The sequence below is a fragment of the Suricata suricatta genome, chromosome 3 (genome assembly GCF_006229205.1).
Source record: "Suricata suricatta isolate VVHF042 chromosome 3, meerkat_22Aug2017_6uvM2_HiC, whole genome shotgun sequence".
Classification (NCBI taxonomy): Eukaryota; Metazoa; Chordata; class Mammalia; order Carnivora; family Herpestidae; genus Suricata; species Suricata suricatta.
This window is the reverse complement of record NC_043702.1, coordinates 15343898-15358842: the sequence shown is the minus strand read 5'-3', so window position 1 is coordinate 15358842 and position 14945 is coordinate 15343898. Positions and strand designations below refer to the sequence as shown.

General features: G+C 40.3%; 1 pseudogene; it reads left to right on the top strand.

The window, feature by feature from the left end:
* LOC115286930 overlaps positions 1–14945 on the top strand; it is a 125860-nt pseudogene that overhangs the window by 14062 nt on the left and 96853 nt on the right.

Sequence of the window (14945 nt, the reverse complement as noted above, 5' to 3'; positions counted from 1 at the left end):
TATTAAGATTTTTGCAAAGATAATTAGATCTTTTTTTATGCTGTTGCACACCCAGGTCGTATTTAAAACCTTCTAGCTGCTCCATGTGGGGAAAAATATTTTAAGCAAATACCTATATTTCATTAATTTTGTTTGAGATAAAGTTTTGTCAAAGAGTACTGGGTCCATGAATTTTCTTAGTTTTTAATCCTGAAAAAATACAATTATCATCACCTGACTGTAGAGTTCAATGGGTGTAAACTTTGTACTAATACCTCTGTACCACTCTTCTTAAAACTTTATTAACTATAAAATATGTTTGCTTTGTCATATAGCATCCTGAAAGTTCTGGAGGTTTTAGAAAAGTTAACTTTTCTGTTTTGCCTGCAGGAAAGTTATTGCCTAATGTGCCTCTGAATTGAGTGATATCCTAAAATTACATCTTGAAGTACATGAGATTTAATGTAGAAGATTAAACACTCAAGTCCTGCATAAACTCTTCCTGGACAGGATGGGGCAGGCACGTACTCAATAGATAATAGAATCTTTTAACTGACTTCTGAAAGGCGCATTGCCTCTGAAAAACACATGGGCCAAATATACCCACCGAGGAGGCCTTCCCTAGTGGAGCCATCCACTTCTGTTCTCATAAGTTAGTCCTACCAGTGACAGATAGCTCTACTTTTGAATCCTACTGAAGCCAGTTACTGTTAGAGGGGAATTCCTTTTTCTCCCTGCACCGCCCCCCACTCCTTGATTCCTTAATGAGGGATTTTCCCCAAGCACTCTCCAAACCTCTGTCTACTTCATTCCTTCTGCCCTTAGCCAGGTGGAGTCATTTACACACAGTGAAGTTGGGAAGAAGCATTGGGATGGTTGCCTCACCTTGGCTTTTCTGTCTTAGATAAACACTCCTTGTTTTGCTCACCCAAGACCTTGGTCACTGTGAAGAAAGGCAGCCCAAGGCCAGTGTTTCTTGGGAAAAGGTGGGAACAGTGTTTCTTGGGAACAACACAAGTGATTAAGTCTTTACCTAATTCCTAATTGCACTGCCAACTGGGCTAACAAAATCTAAAGTCCAGTTTTTCAGCTTGGCTTCTAACATTATGACCGTGATATTCTGACCTCAATAGTTGTTCCTTGTTTTATTTTTAATTTGTTCAGAGAACAAATTTGCTCTCCTTGTCCCAGTCCTGATCTGGGCCAGTAGTGAGCAGTGATCTTGGATATTTATTTCTGGTCTCTGGCTAAAATTCTCTGTTGAACGACCTTTTTCTTGAGTTCCACAGTTGCAGCAGGCCTTGTGGATGCACATATGAAATATTATTTTCCAATCAGTGTTATCAGTAATAAAACAAATGTAGTTTTTAAATCTTCATCTCTTGATTTTATCATTTATTTGTGAATTGTTTTGGAGTTGAGAGGAAGAAAGGATATTAATTTTTGCCTTCCCAAACCCCAGTGATTTCCTCACCTGCATATACACATATATGCACATATACACATTCCCCTTTGCCAAAGCCTTAAAGCATTGTTTTCCTCAGATCTTCCACTCAGTACAAAATTTCTTCCACTGAAACGTGTCTGTTCTGTTAAGCAGAGCCTTAAACTAAAAAGATTTTACTTCTGGACTGAGCTCTTTCATTAGTTGGTTGCCTGGCTTTGCACAAAGCATTTCCCCTCCATGGGCCACATTGTTTTCATCTGCAAAAAGAAGAGCAAGATGTGATGATTATGAGGGTCCCTTCTACCTCTGACATTTTCTGAATCATCATTCTGTCAAGGTGAGATCTCAAGATCTTTCAAGATGGCAGCCCAAGGGATCCCCTAACAAATTAATCTGAATTGATACAATTATGTGACATAAATGGAAGAGAAGGCTTCGTGTAGCATATACACTTAGCAGAGATCACTGGGACACAACTTACCAGGGATATCTAACCAGGGGTGTAAATTTGGGTCAGCAGACAGCAATATTGCTGTAATGGTTCATCAGGGAGATATTTTGAGAAAGACTGGAGGTCACTGAGGTTCCAATATTACACAACATAGGTGACCACTTAGGTTTTGGGGTCCAGGAGTACCACCTTCTTTGAGTAGATTTACTTACTCATCATTTTTTAAATATTAATTTTTTAGCATTTTCAGGTGGAAGGTATGTTTTCAAGCACTGGATTAAATCAGTGAATAAGACAGAGTAGTCTTTTCCCAGAAGGAAATTACATTCAAGAAAGAGTAAAGTAGAATTCCAAGGACAAGACAGAGAAGGACAGAGGCTCAGAGACAGACAGCTTGGCTGGTGCTTAATCAATATGGAGCATGTCATGGTTAATTTTATGTGTCAACATAGCTAGGTCATGGGATTGCCTAAATTTTAGTCAAACATTATTCTGGGTGTTCCTATGAGGGTGCTTTGGGGTAAGATTAAGATTTAAATGGGTAGACTTTGAGCAAAGCACATTGCCCTCCATAATGTGGATAGGTCTCATCTAGTCAACTGAAGACTTGAACAGAACAAATGACTGGCCTCCTCTGGGCAGGAAAGAATTCTCCAGCAACATCAGCTACTTTTGGTTCTATAGAAAACAGAATTCAGGCTTGAAGTGGAACATTATATCTCCTTGGTCTCCAACCTGCTGACCCACCCTACATATATATTTTGAACTTGTTATCCTCCATAGTCAATGTGAGGTAATTCCATAGAATAAATCTCCTTCTGCATATATACATATCCTATCAGTTCTGCTTCTCTGGAGCGCCTGACTAACATAGAGAGGTATAATGAAAATGAGTTGGAGAGGCTGAAAAGGACGGTGCCAGGTGGGGCTTTGCGGACATGTTTGGGGATTTGTATTTTAAACATAATGGGTAAGCACTGACGGGATTTTAGCAGAGAGATGTTAATCTCTGGTTTACACTTGGCTCACCCAGGGTGCTGGTGAAGGATGGATTGAAGGCGGCATGACGGCAGGGAGACCAGAGAGGGGGCTACAGCAGGGAGACCTGAGAGGGGGCTACTGCAAACATCCAAGCAAGAGATGAAGGCATGTTTAATGGTTTAAGGAAATTCATTGCAACTCATCAGAACTGGTTGGAGTCTAGAAGCATTCAGGAGTGAGTGCAAGTAGGCCTTACTCTTGGATTTTATTCTTATTTTTAAATTCAAAAAACAAAGGGTATTTTCTCCTGTTATAAGAATACATAAACAGAGCAGATAAGTAGGTCATGACTCAGGCCCCAAAGGAACCATACTCATTGTGTGTAGATTGAAGAAAACAAACAGTAATGAAAAAAACCAGAAGTAATGAAAAAGCCCATGACTAGCCCAAGTGCCTTTGGTGACACTTGTGAATCCATTTCCTACTCTAAAGAATGAGGAGGGTAATAGGATGTACCTCACAAATTGCCAAAGGAATTAATACACGAATAGGGGTTAGTAAAGTGCCAGACATATTGTTAGCATCATGTAAGTCTTAGTTGTTACTATAATTGCTACTATTATTATCATTACCATTATTATAATTGGTAAAAATCCAAAAAAAAGTCCAACAAAGACAGATTCAAAATCCAAATACTGTCCCTAGTGAGCAAGAGTCACACTCTGAATTAACTCTAAACACAGATGAGATAGGGTTTATGGGAATAGCACCCACACACTTGTACTGAGCCATACAGTGGCAGAAATAAATACCTCTGCAGTCAGAGCCTTCCACACACAAAAATACAAACAAGCAAGGAACTTCTCAAGTGGTCTGAAGAATGCTTAGTACTTACACACCCTTTTTTATTTTAAAAATAACTTTACTTAGAGGGCACCTGGGTGGCTCAGTCAGTTAGGCTTCTGACTCTTGATTTCAGCTCAGGTCATGATTTCACGGTCTGTAGGATTCAGCCTTGTGTTGGGCTCTGTGCTGACAAAGGAACCTGCTTGAGATTCTCTCTCTCCCTCTCTCTCTGTCTCTCCCCACTTGCATGCTCACACATGTGCACACTCTCTCTTTCCGTCTCTCTCTCAAAATAAACTTTAAAAAACCCTTCAGGGGCATCTGGATGGCTCAATCAGGTAAGTATCCAGCTCTTGATTTTGGCCCAGGTCATGATCTCATAGTTCACAAGTTCAAGCCTTCATCTGTATCTGCTCCTCCCAAGAATGTGGGGAGCTACAATGATTGGTCAATCAGTTATGAGTACTTTGGCCCAACCATCAATGAAAACAGTATACAGATGAACAGAGTAACAAGCGTGTACATACTGGTCCTCTAAAGGTAACTTGAACCATTGGTACCAGGAATGGAAATGTACCCAATAGGTCTGAAAATCATTACTTTTCCTCTTCCCCCAGGAAAAGGGAGGATGGTTTTAATGTGGTGGCATCAACACCTTTGACCCTCTATTCTTACATGTTTTCTGAAACATTTACCCTTATTGGATAACAAAACTAGTCTTCCAAAATAGAAACAGGGCAGATTTCTCTAGTTTATCCAGATTGGTGTATGTTTTGTGATAGGGCAGGTAAACTAAGAAGGAAAGAAATTTGTAGGCATGGATGGTGAAGGGAAGGGTGAAGGGTATGGCAACGTCTCTCTCCACAGACCAGACAGAGTGATGTAATCCACGCAGGCGTTCTGCGGTTTATAAAACACGTGTACATACTTTATCTCATCTTATTCACGCAGAAACCTTACGGCAGATATTTTTATTGATTGCACCATTTTACAGATGAAGATACGACTAGGAGAAATGTATCTGCTTGCCTAAACTGACAAAATGAGGAAGTCGCGAATCAGTCCTCATCACCAGGTAGATAAGCAAAGTGCGAGTATTTTGTACTGTACAGCAAAAAAGAGGAGGGGAGTGGGCAGGAGTATAGGGGAAAAAAATAAAGGAAGGGAGGCAAGAAGAGAGGGAGGAAAAAAGGAGAGAAGGAAAACTGCTCCTTTTGAATTGCAATTTTCCAGCATTTTGACTAGACATTTTATGCTACTTGGCTTCTTAATTGATCTTTTGCAACTCAGTCCTACTTCTTACCATTTTTTGTTTGACATTTAAAAAAATGTCCCTAGTAACTCTGATTATTACTAATTGCATAAAAGAGAGAAATGAAATTTCAAATACTTTTTATGTAGGGTCTATGTTTTAACTATGCTTATGAGACACACAAAAAGTGTGTTTCCCACTATCCCATTTTTTGCTACAGCTGTCATTTCAGTCAATATAAGGCCATTTATCTCAAAACTTCATTTTATCTTAATTGATTTTGAGATTAATGTTATCACAGTGGTAATTCAGGGTTTGACCTGAAGGGGAAGAAACATCAGTATGTAATAAACGTTTATTGATCTTAGGTTTATTTATTTATTTAGAGAGACAGCATACACACAAGCAGGGGAGGGACAGAGAGAGAGAGAAGGAGGGAGGGAGGGAGAACCCAAGCAGGATCCACAGTGTCAGCACAGAGCCCAGTGCTGGGCTTGATCCTATGAGCCATGAGATCATGATCTGAGATTAAATAAAAAGTCAGATGCTTAACCGACTGAGCCACCCAGGTGCTCCTGTAAGGAAACATTTAGATGCTGTGTTTGTTGTTGGGTTGTTATATTATCATTGTTCTTACAACTTCATTGATAAGGAGAGTTGAAACCCTAAAACCAGAGTGTTAACACTAGAGAAGGCCTAACAGGTGAACCACCTGTTTCCACCGTGACATTCTATTATAAGGAACTGATGGTCCATCATGAATACCAGGGGATTTGTCTAAGATTCCACAGCTACTGAGTTACTGGCACTCAGGCACTCAGAGTACATAAGAAAAATAATCTGTTAACGGGCTAACGATTTCCTTTTATTGTTGGAACATTAGCATAACCACTCTGGCCTTTCATTTTCAAATCATATTTTTTGTTGTTGTTTTACCTCCATGGTCAAAATAAATCGTTTCCATGTCATCATGCTCTATTTCTCCCCACAAGGGACAATAACAATGGAGAGTCACTGGCTTCTGCATCTTTTGCTTCTTCTCAAATATTTCAATTCCTACAGAAAAGTCTTTTAATATTACATGGAAAATCTCATGCTTATACCCTCAGAACAGAAGTTAAGCACTGAGAGACTGATTTCCTGTAATGTGTTAGGTCCATAAGATCAAGACTTCTCTCCTGACCAAGGAACGTTTGCCAAGAATCTCTCCCCATTCTCAAGCTCATGAGTTCACTGAGTGCACTCTGGCCAGACCTACCCCTAGGACCTATGGCATGGTTTGCGGAAAGACTTTTACCTGGGACCCTTTCGCATTCTATTCTACCTGCTTCTGATTAGAGTCCGATGATAATTTCGTGTCCTCGGCACCTGGCACAAGGGCTTGGCACTGTATTAGTCATCGGAAGTAAATCGCTTATTTAATCTGTCAATCTAAATAAAGAGGTAAACCGAGGCAAGCTCAAATTACCTGAACTTGAACTAATTCAGGAATAGCAGAGGAAATTGCAATTTGCAAGCCATGCTGTAGCTGCTAAGGGGAGGTCTGGCCAGAGTGCACCCAGTAAACTCATTTGCTTGAGAATGGGGAGAGATTCTTGGCAAACGTTCCTTGGTCAGGAGTTAAGTCTTAATCTTATGGACCTCACGCATTACAGGAAATCAGTCTCTCAGTGCTTAACTTCTGTTCTGAGGGCACAGGCATGAGATTTTCCATTTAATATCTTCCAGTTCCCTTTCAGATTGAACTCCTTTCACAAATCTGTACAATCTCCTAAGCGGTGGAATGTCCATTCTACAGAGGGGAAAACTGAGATTAGTCAAGGATAAGTAACTTGCCCAAAGCAACACAGTCAGAAACTAGTGACACCCTGCCCCAAACCCAAATCTGTTTCCCTTGAGACCCAACAGCTTTCCTCTATTTCAGATGTATACAGAACTCACATCTTGATTAGGGAATGAATAAAGAACCAAATGAGTACGAGAATATGCATTCTACCCCAAGGTGACTGAACACTGCACCGATCATTGGAGCAAAGGAGTCAAGAAAGAAAATCTATCCTGGTTTGACAATTCAGCTGTTTGCTGGAATCACCTAGAAGGAGACAAAGCTGCCAGAGAGGACCACCGGGAGAGACTGACAGAGATTGACAGGAGGCGTATTGCTGTCCTAACTCAGCGGCATCCAGTGCCTCGGGAGAACACAGGCCTCCAGCTCTCAGTGCCACCAGGGCAAGTGGCCAGCTGCCAAGCTGCTGTAAGTCTGTTTTTTAATTTAACCTCCTCCCTGGCCTTGCCATTGGGATTGCTGCACAAACAAGGAAACCAAGAGGAGCCCCTCTGTGATTATTATCACCGGATGAAATTCAGAGCGTGTGATAGAAAAGACAATGGCAGCAGTGTGGGGCAAGGCGAAGGTTGATTTCAGGATTCTGTGAGGGTCCTTATAAATAGTTGAGAGTAAGAAACAGGATAAACTGAAAATAAGTGTAGCATACAAAATTATCAGTGTTGCTCTACAAGGGAAATGTTTAAATACAGCCGGAATCCTTGGAACATAACCAGAGGACTCCTGTTGTCTCCAAAGCTATTCACAATAAATGGCTCCTGTGACTCCAATGTGCCAATTAAACAGTTTGTCTCTGCCTCAACCTTAATTTGGCAGACAGCTCTGTTGTAAATCTGCGTACTGGGATGGCAAAAAGTTGTTTCCTAGCTGCACCCCCCTCCCCCAGAGTTTATTCTTTGCTTCACACAAAATGTAAATATGTCATTGCGTTGACTGGAAGTCAAATGAAAGATGCCAATTGGAACGAAATATCCAAGTCCCAGCTTAATTACTGCTTGAAATATTGTAATTTTATTGCCCATAGTTTGTATATCAGAAGAGGCACAGGGCCCCTGGACCTTGTCGATACAGAATTACCTTAGGACTTAGGAGGGAGAGGTGTAGAAACTCCATGCATTGTCCTTTTGTTGAGATTAGATTTCTAGAAACTTCCCTGCCTAAAAACTAGATGACTGCTGTCACATAGTAAGATGCCACCAGGGTCCTGAGTGGCAAAGTCAGTAGACACTTGACATACGTTAATGCAACAAAGTTCAAGAATCGTATTTTAACTTTTTTTTTTAAGTTTTTATTTATTTTTTGAGAGATAGAGAATGAGCAGGAGAGGGGTAAAGAGAGAGGGAGACACAGAATCCGAAGCAGGCTCCAGGCTCTGAGCTGTCAGCACAGACCCCGATGTGAAACTCGAACTCACAGACTGTGAAATCATGACCTGAGCCAAAGTCAGACACTTAACCAACTGAGCCACCCAGTCGCCACTTAACATTTTTTACAAAGCATATTATCTCTACTGATATGGGGGTTAGCTCTGAGAAACAAGGCTACCAGTTAGGTTCAATAATGTTAGCAGATTTTATGGAACAGTTCCACTATGTAAAACTCAAAAACCCTCTAGAAGCCAGACATCTGTATTCTGTGCTGCAGTTAATGATGATTCTCTTGCTGCAAGGAAAATTAAATAACTTCCTGCAGACTTTCTAAGGGTGGCTGTTGCAGCGAGGGCTAGAAGACAATGAGCTCTGAGGGCCGTAGGCCAGCCTACCATTTACAGTATTTCCCACGCATAACGGAAAGGCATGGTTTGGGACAGGTGTGAGAAAAGAATAATGCAATCTAAGCTTACCTTAGCATTTTATTTTAGGTTCTAGAATCATTCCCTAGCCAGGTCCCCATCTGCTTGAGGGATGGATGAAATATAACCATCACAGGCACACTGCACCAAATAGTGCCTCTTATATAACCTCTCTGTATTTGCGAAAAACTGCTTATTTTCAAAGAAGTTGCAAAGATCATAGAGTTCCTATACACCACTCACCCGGTTCATTTTACATCACCGTGGTACATCTGTCAAAAGAAACAACACTGTTTAATTATTACTATTAACTAGACTCCAGATTTATTTTGATTTTCCAATAGTGTCCTTTTTATTTTTCTGTGCCAGGCTCCCACCCAGGCTCCATTTCGTATACTGGCCAGGTCTCTTAAATCTCCTCTGGCCTATGATGGCCCTCATATTTCCCTACTCCAGTTCAAAGTGAGGGCATGGGGGCAGTTGGCTAACTACACCTCTGAGTACATTACAGTGGGGAGAATCTAGTTACATTATCTCAAATTCTTCTATAATGAAGAATTGCCTTCTCTCCTTTATTCTCTCTCTCTCTCATCTATTTTCTTTTTTTTTAATTTTTTAATGTTTTATTTATCTTTTATACAGAGAGAGACAGAGCATGAGAGGGGGAGGGGCAGAGAGAGAAGGAGACACAGAATTGGAAGCAGGCTCCAGGCTCTGAGCTAGCTGTCAGCACAGAGCCTAGCGCGGGGCTCGAACCCGCGAACGTGAGATCTGACCTGAGCCAAAGTCTGAGGCTTAACCGACTGAGACACCCAGGCGCCCCTCATCTCTCTATTTTCTATTATCTATATATTAACCATCTTTTATCTATCTATCAACTGATAGATCAATCTATCTATCATCTATTTATCTATCACACTACAGACTTGTGTATTCATTTTACATACTGGTTTGTATTTTTACTCATGGATTTTTATTTTGTACTTTGGGTTATAATCCAATACTGTGTTATGTATTTTGTTGTTCAAAGTCCAGCTTTGGCCAATGGGAGCTCTTTTGGTTGGTTCCTATGGCCCTTTAATATGACTCCACTCTTTACTTTTTTTGAGTACTTCCTCAGTTTTTGGTACTACAACACATTGCAGGCTCATTGTATGTTTCTCTTGTTCCAGGCCTAGAATCACCCATTTCTCCAAAGAAACTTGGTTCCATTTATTGGAGAATAGAATTTTGAAATTAAGATCTTGATGTTTTGTGTACCTGTTGCTTCCGGGTGCTGTTGCTTCCAGACCCTTTTAACAAATAGAACTATATAATATTTGTGTGCCTACCACACACACACACACACACACACACACACACGCCTATAATTGTTTCTGCATCTATCCATCTGTGTATATATTAAGTGAAACATGAGTTCATGCTGGTGTCCTGGTTTCTAATCTCAGGACTACATCTGTGACCTCCCTTTCCAACACCAAGAAAGGTCCCCCCACCATCCATCAGCATCCATTCACTTATGTGTTCAACCCCAATCTACAAGTAGAACATATTTGGAATTGCTCATCTGTACCTCCAGAAGAAACACACTTACCAGCTAGCAACCAGTGTTATTCCTGACAGTTCCCAGTCAAAATCCTGTTTTCCAGAGTTCGTTAGGTCAGCTCCCTTAGTCTTCACCCTCTTCTATAATGTTGTCATGCATTTGTCATAAAATGAGATTCATATGTCACAGTCAGCACACAATTCTGGTTAGTGGCAATGGTACTTTTTTTTTTAGTTTGCGTATATTAATGCTCACTCTGTGATTTGCAGTTCTATTGCGTTGGGACAATTCTTTTTTAAAAAACAGATCCAAGCTTCTAAAATGAGCTAATGCAAGAGGAGAACTGGAGAACCAACTGCTCAACTCTGCATAACCACACCCCGGTCTTCTTGCTCCTCCTTCGATGCCTACATTCTCTGCCCAAAGGAGCTAAATCTGCTTCCGGGTCCAACATGGCCCTCCTCCCTATGGACTTCCTCCTGAGACTGAGGGAAAGCCAAGGGGAGGCTGTTGGCTGGGTGGCAATGAGGAGGGGGCAATACAAGAAGTATTCTGGGAATGAAGGGCCTCCATACTCTTGCCCTGAGCCCCACAAATATATTAGGAGCTGATCATGTGCTCAAACAGTCTCACTTAGCCTATAGAACAATCCTGTCACGTATCCACATTATACTGAGAAGGAGTAGGACACAGAGAAGTTAAGTAGATGGTCTAACGTTACACAGCATGTAAATAGTAGAAGATAGAATACAAGTTCAGATTTATTTAACTATGGACTTGGGGGATTAAGCATTACATTACTGTCTCTAGGGTACTGTCTCTTTCAGATTCGCCATGTTGCATGACTCCATTGTTGCCAGGTAGAAGTGTATCCTGAACATGGGGACGGCACCTGGCTGCACCAGGTAGCGATGGCTGTAAAAAGAAACAATTGCTCATTCACAACATCCAACCTGTTAATGGTGCTATCCTCATTTCTCACCTGCTACTCTCTTTTCTCCTTTTGGATGTGTCCTCAACCAGCAGTGTGGGCTCCTGAATTTACAGCATCTGTGGTCCTCAGCTCTCTAGTGCACATGCGTGTACTTGAGAATCCATGTGTCTTTCAATCAGGAGGTTTTTAAATGGGTCAGCTCATTCTTAGCAAATGGCAGGCATGCCTCTCAAGGTGGGAGGGCATGACATTCTGCCACGTGCCACCTCCTCCCTCCGAGCCTCCCCCACAAAGGAGTATTTTAATAGAAGGTTAATGGAGGGCACACAGAACAAAAAGAAAACCCTGTCATTGTTATTCCATGTTTTACTGTAATAGAGGTCAGCTCTCCCCGATTCTTCCTAGTATCCATCTTTAAAATGAATTATTTAGCCTATGAAAACAAAACTAGTTTATTTATGATGACAGAGAAGCTGTAAATGTGCTCCTGATCTGTGCATTGACTAATTAGATTAATTAAGCCAGCATGCATTTCAGAACAGGCAGGCAGGTGGCAAATAACATTTGAGATGATTTATATGATATATTCCATCAAGCTTACAGTTGATAAATAATATCACATTCATTCCATTAAGATATCAAAGAAGGAAAAGAAAACAGTGCATTCTTGGCTCTGGGCTGTTACCAAAAGAGCAACTATTGAGGTTACTACATGGGCATTATTTACTCTGCTCAAAAGGGTAAAGGGAAAAAAACCCACAAGCCAAATCACAAACTCAAGTTAGGCTCATGCATTTCTCTCATTATGCAGAGGTAATTCTTTGTCATTGCAGTGGAATTGAATTTTAGGAATAGAGATGAGATTTGAATTTTAATTAAGCCATTGCTGCCTGCTACCACATTTGCTAGAAGCTTCCATACTATGGTGTTTTCTAATAAGTCTGCTTTCAGTGGGTACTCCTTGTAAATGAGTGTGAAACTAGTTAATGCAAGATCTCTCTTTCTGATGTCTTCAAACTTCAACATGCCTAAGAACCCTGGGAATGTTTGTTTGAATGCAGGTTCCTGAGCCCTGCTTCCAGTAGGTCAGGATGGAGCCCAGCAATGTGTATTTTTTAAATCAACACCTTGGATACTGATATTGCCTTACCCCAATAAATTCATATGCCAAGAACTGAAGTCTATGATTTAATCTTTGGTCTTCTAGGATTGTCAGTTTCATTGACTATTATTAGACTCTCTTCTCTTAAAGTGCTCCATGATTCGCAATGGTTTGGCTAAAGGATCTGCTTTCGAATTTCCTTGGGGACATGTTTAAACATCAGATTCCTGAGCTTTGACACCTACTGAATTTGAATTTATAAGAGTAATACAGGATAATCTGTATTTTAACAAACAATATAGTTGATTCTGATGAATATTAAAAATTAAGAACTAGTATCTTGGGTCAAGAACTATTTGATGTAGGTGCAAAATGGCAGGATCTTCCCCCTGTGGTCATAGTTTTGCTTAGAGGACAAGGGTACATGTTTTGCCTTATCTAGGTCAGTGACTTCTCTAATAATGATCTCAGGTCTAGACAAAGCAGTGCCAGGATGGTCTGCTCCACAAGGTCACCTTTTGGTTTTCCAAAGCTTTTTAGTTTCTGCCTTAAGGATCTTTGCAAAATCCCGACCTTCCTGTTGAGGGCTGTTCCCACATTGCCTCTAGGATGCTGGAAAGAAAGTTGGAAGTCCCCTGAGCTCCCACTGCTGGGAGGTAATGGTGTGTTTGCAGGTGTTGTGGCAATGACTAATGGCAGAAATTGGTATGTGAGATGGACCCAGTGAAAACCTGATAACCCTTCCCACTGCAGCATAATGGCAGGCAAAGTGGCAGAAGAGAAATTTTGAGAATAGAGAGACAGACAGGTACATTAGCCAAGTAACCCAGGAAAGGGGCAGCCGCATTTTACAGAGCATATTAACTCAAGCAAAGCCTCCTCCCAAGGCATGTGATAATGTCTTTAATTAAGCCTTGCACAATCAAGTAAACAGAGATAGAGAATAATCTGAAAACTGTAAGAGAGTTCTAATAATAAGATGATGTCAGTTCATTCCAGACTGCATTGGACAAGAACACAGTGGGTGTAAAAGGAGAACTTTGGAATCTGGGAAGAGAGGTCTTTGTTCAATACCAGAATGTACTAACTAAAATTATCACTTGTTCTACAGTGAGAAGGAACTAGAAATTGATTTCGGAGCCTCTTTTACACCTTTCATAATTCTTGCAATAATTTTTTATTTTACTTGTTACTGAATCTTATTTTCTCCTTTCATAGTGTAGACTCAGGTCATTCTCAATGAATCCTTTGGTTATCAATTTCCAGAAAAAAGAAACTTCCAGATATCAGTACACATTAAGGACCTTAAGTAAATTCTCCTTGATGGATACAGAGAATACTCTAGTTCCAGAGTAGGCAAAACTTTGTAGGTACCGTTCCTCTGAAGCATCTTTCTCCGTAAGTGAACTACATCTTTCCATAGTGAAAGGAAAAGTATCACTCAATCCTGTAAAAATATATCTTAGCACATTTGAAATGCCTGACCTTATAAAGCATATTTTTAAAGATGGTCTTTATTGAGCTATATTTTTCAGATTATACACAGTTAAGCAGTTTTATATAAAGAAGTTTCTGTTGGAATCCGTTACGAGTGGTCTGATCTTCTGTTTCCTTGTCATAACAGTAGTTTGCTCTACCTTGGACCTGTCCAACAGCAAAGAGGCAAATTGAATCAGAAATAAGTCCAGTTATACATATATGTGTATATATATATTCTAATTGGCCTTGGTATGACATATATATATATATATATATATATATATATATATATATATATATGTATCATCATCAAAGGCACATGGTTTTGTCCTGTCCTCTCAATTGCTAATCTCAATTAGCCCCTATCTCCTTATGACTCTATATATGTTTCAGATTTTATTTTATGCCTTGCCTATTTCTAAGAAGGCTCTTAAGTGTCTGATAGTAAAAGATATGCAAAAGGTAGGGTTATTAAAGATAAATAGAAAATGTCAACTATATCCATAGAAAGTGCATTGTTAATCCAAAGGGCCTTCACGGTTACTATGAGTGGGTGTTAAATTTAGCTATAAACCTTAAGCGAAAGCCAATACCAACATGAACATAAGTTGTTTAACATGATTGTTATTATTTAGAGAAAAAAATCTATGAATTCATTAAAGCATAAAACTATTTTTTAATGTTTATTTTTGAAAGCGAGAGAGAGAGAGGAAGAGAGACAGAGTGTGAGCAGGGGTGGAGTAGAGAGAGATGAGACACAGAATCGGAAGCAGGCTCAGGCTCTGAGCTGTCAGCACAGAGCTTGTCACAGGGCTCGAACTCATGACCTGAGCCGAAGTTGGATGCTTAACTGACTGAGCCACCCAAGCGCCCCAGCATAAAACTATTTTTAAATCAGCTTTATTGATGTATTATTTGCATACAATAAATGTGCCTATTTAAAGTGTACACTTTGAGGCAATGTAAACTGGTGCAGCCGCTCTGGAAAACAGTGTGGAGGTTCCTCAAAAAACTAACCACAGAACTCCCCTATGACCCAGCAATAGCACTGCTAGGGATTTACCCAAGGGATAAAGAAGTGCTGAGGCATAGGAGCACATGTACCCCAATGTTCATAGCGGCACTTTCTACAATAGCCAAATCATGGAAAGAGCCTAAATGCCCATCACCTGATGAATGGATCAAGAAGATGTGGTTTATATACACAATGGAGTACTACATGGCAATGCAAAAGAATGAAATATGGCCATTTGTAGGAAAGTGGATGGACCTTGAGGGTGTCATGTTAAG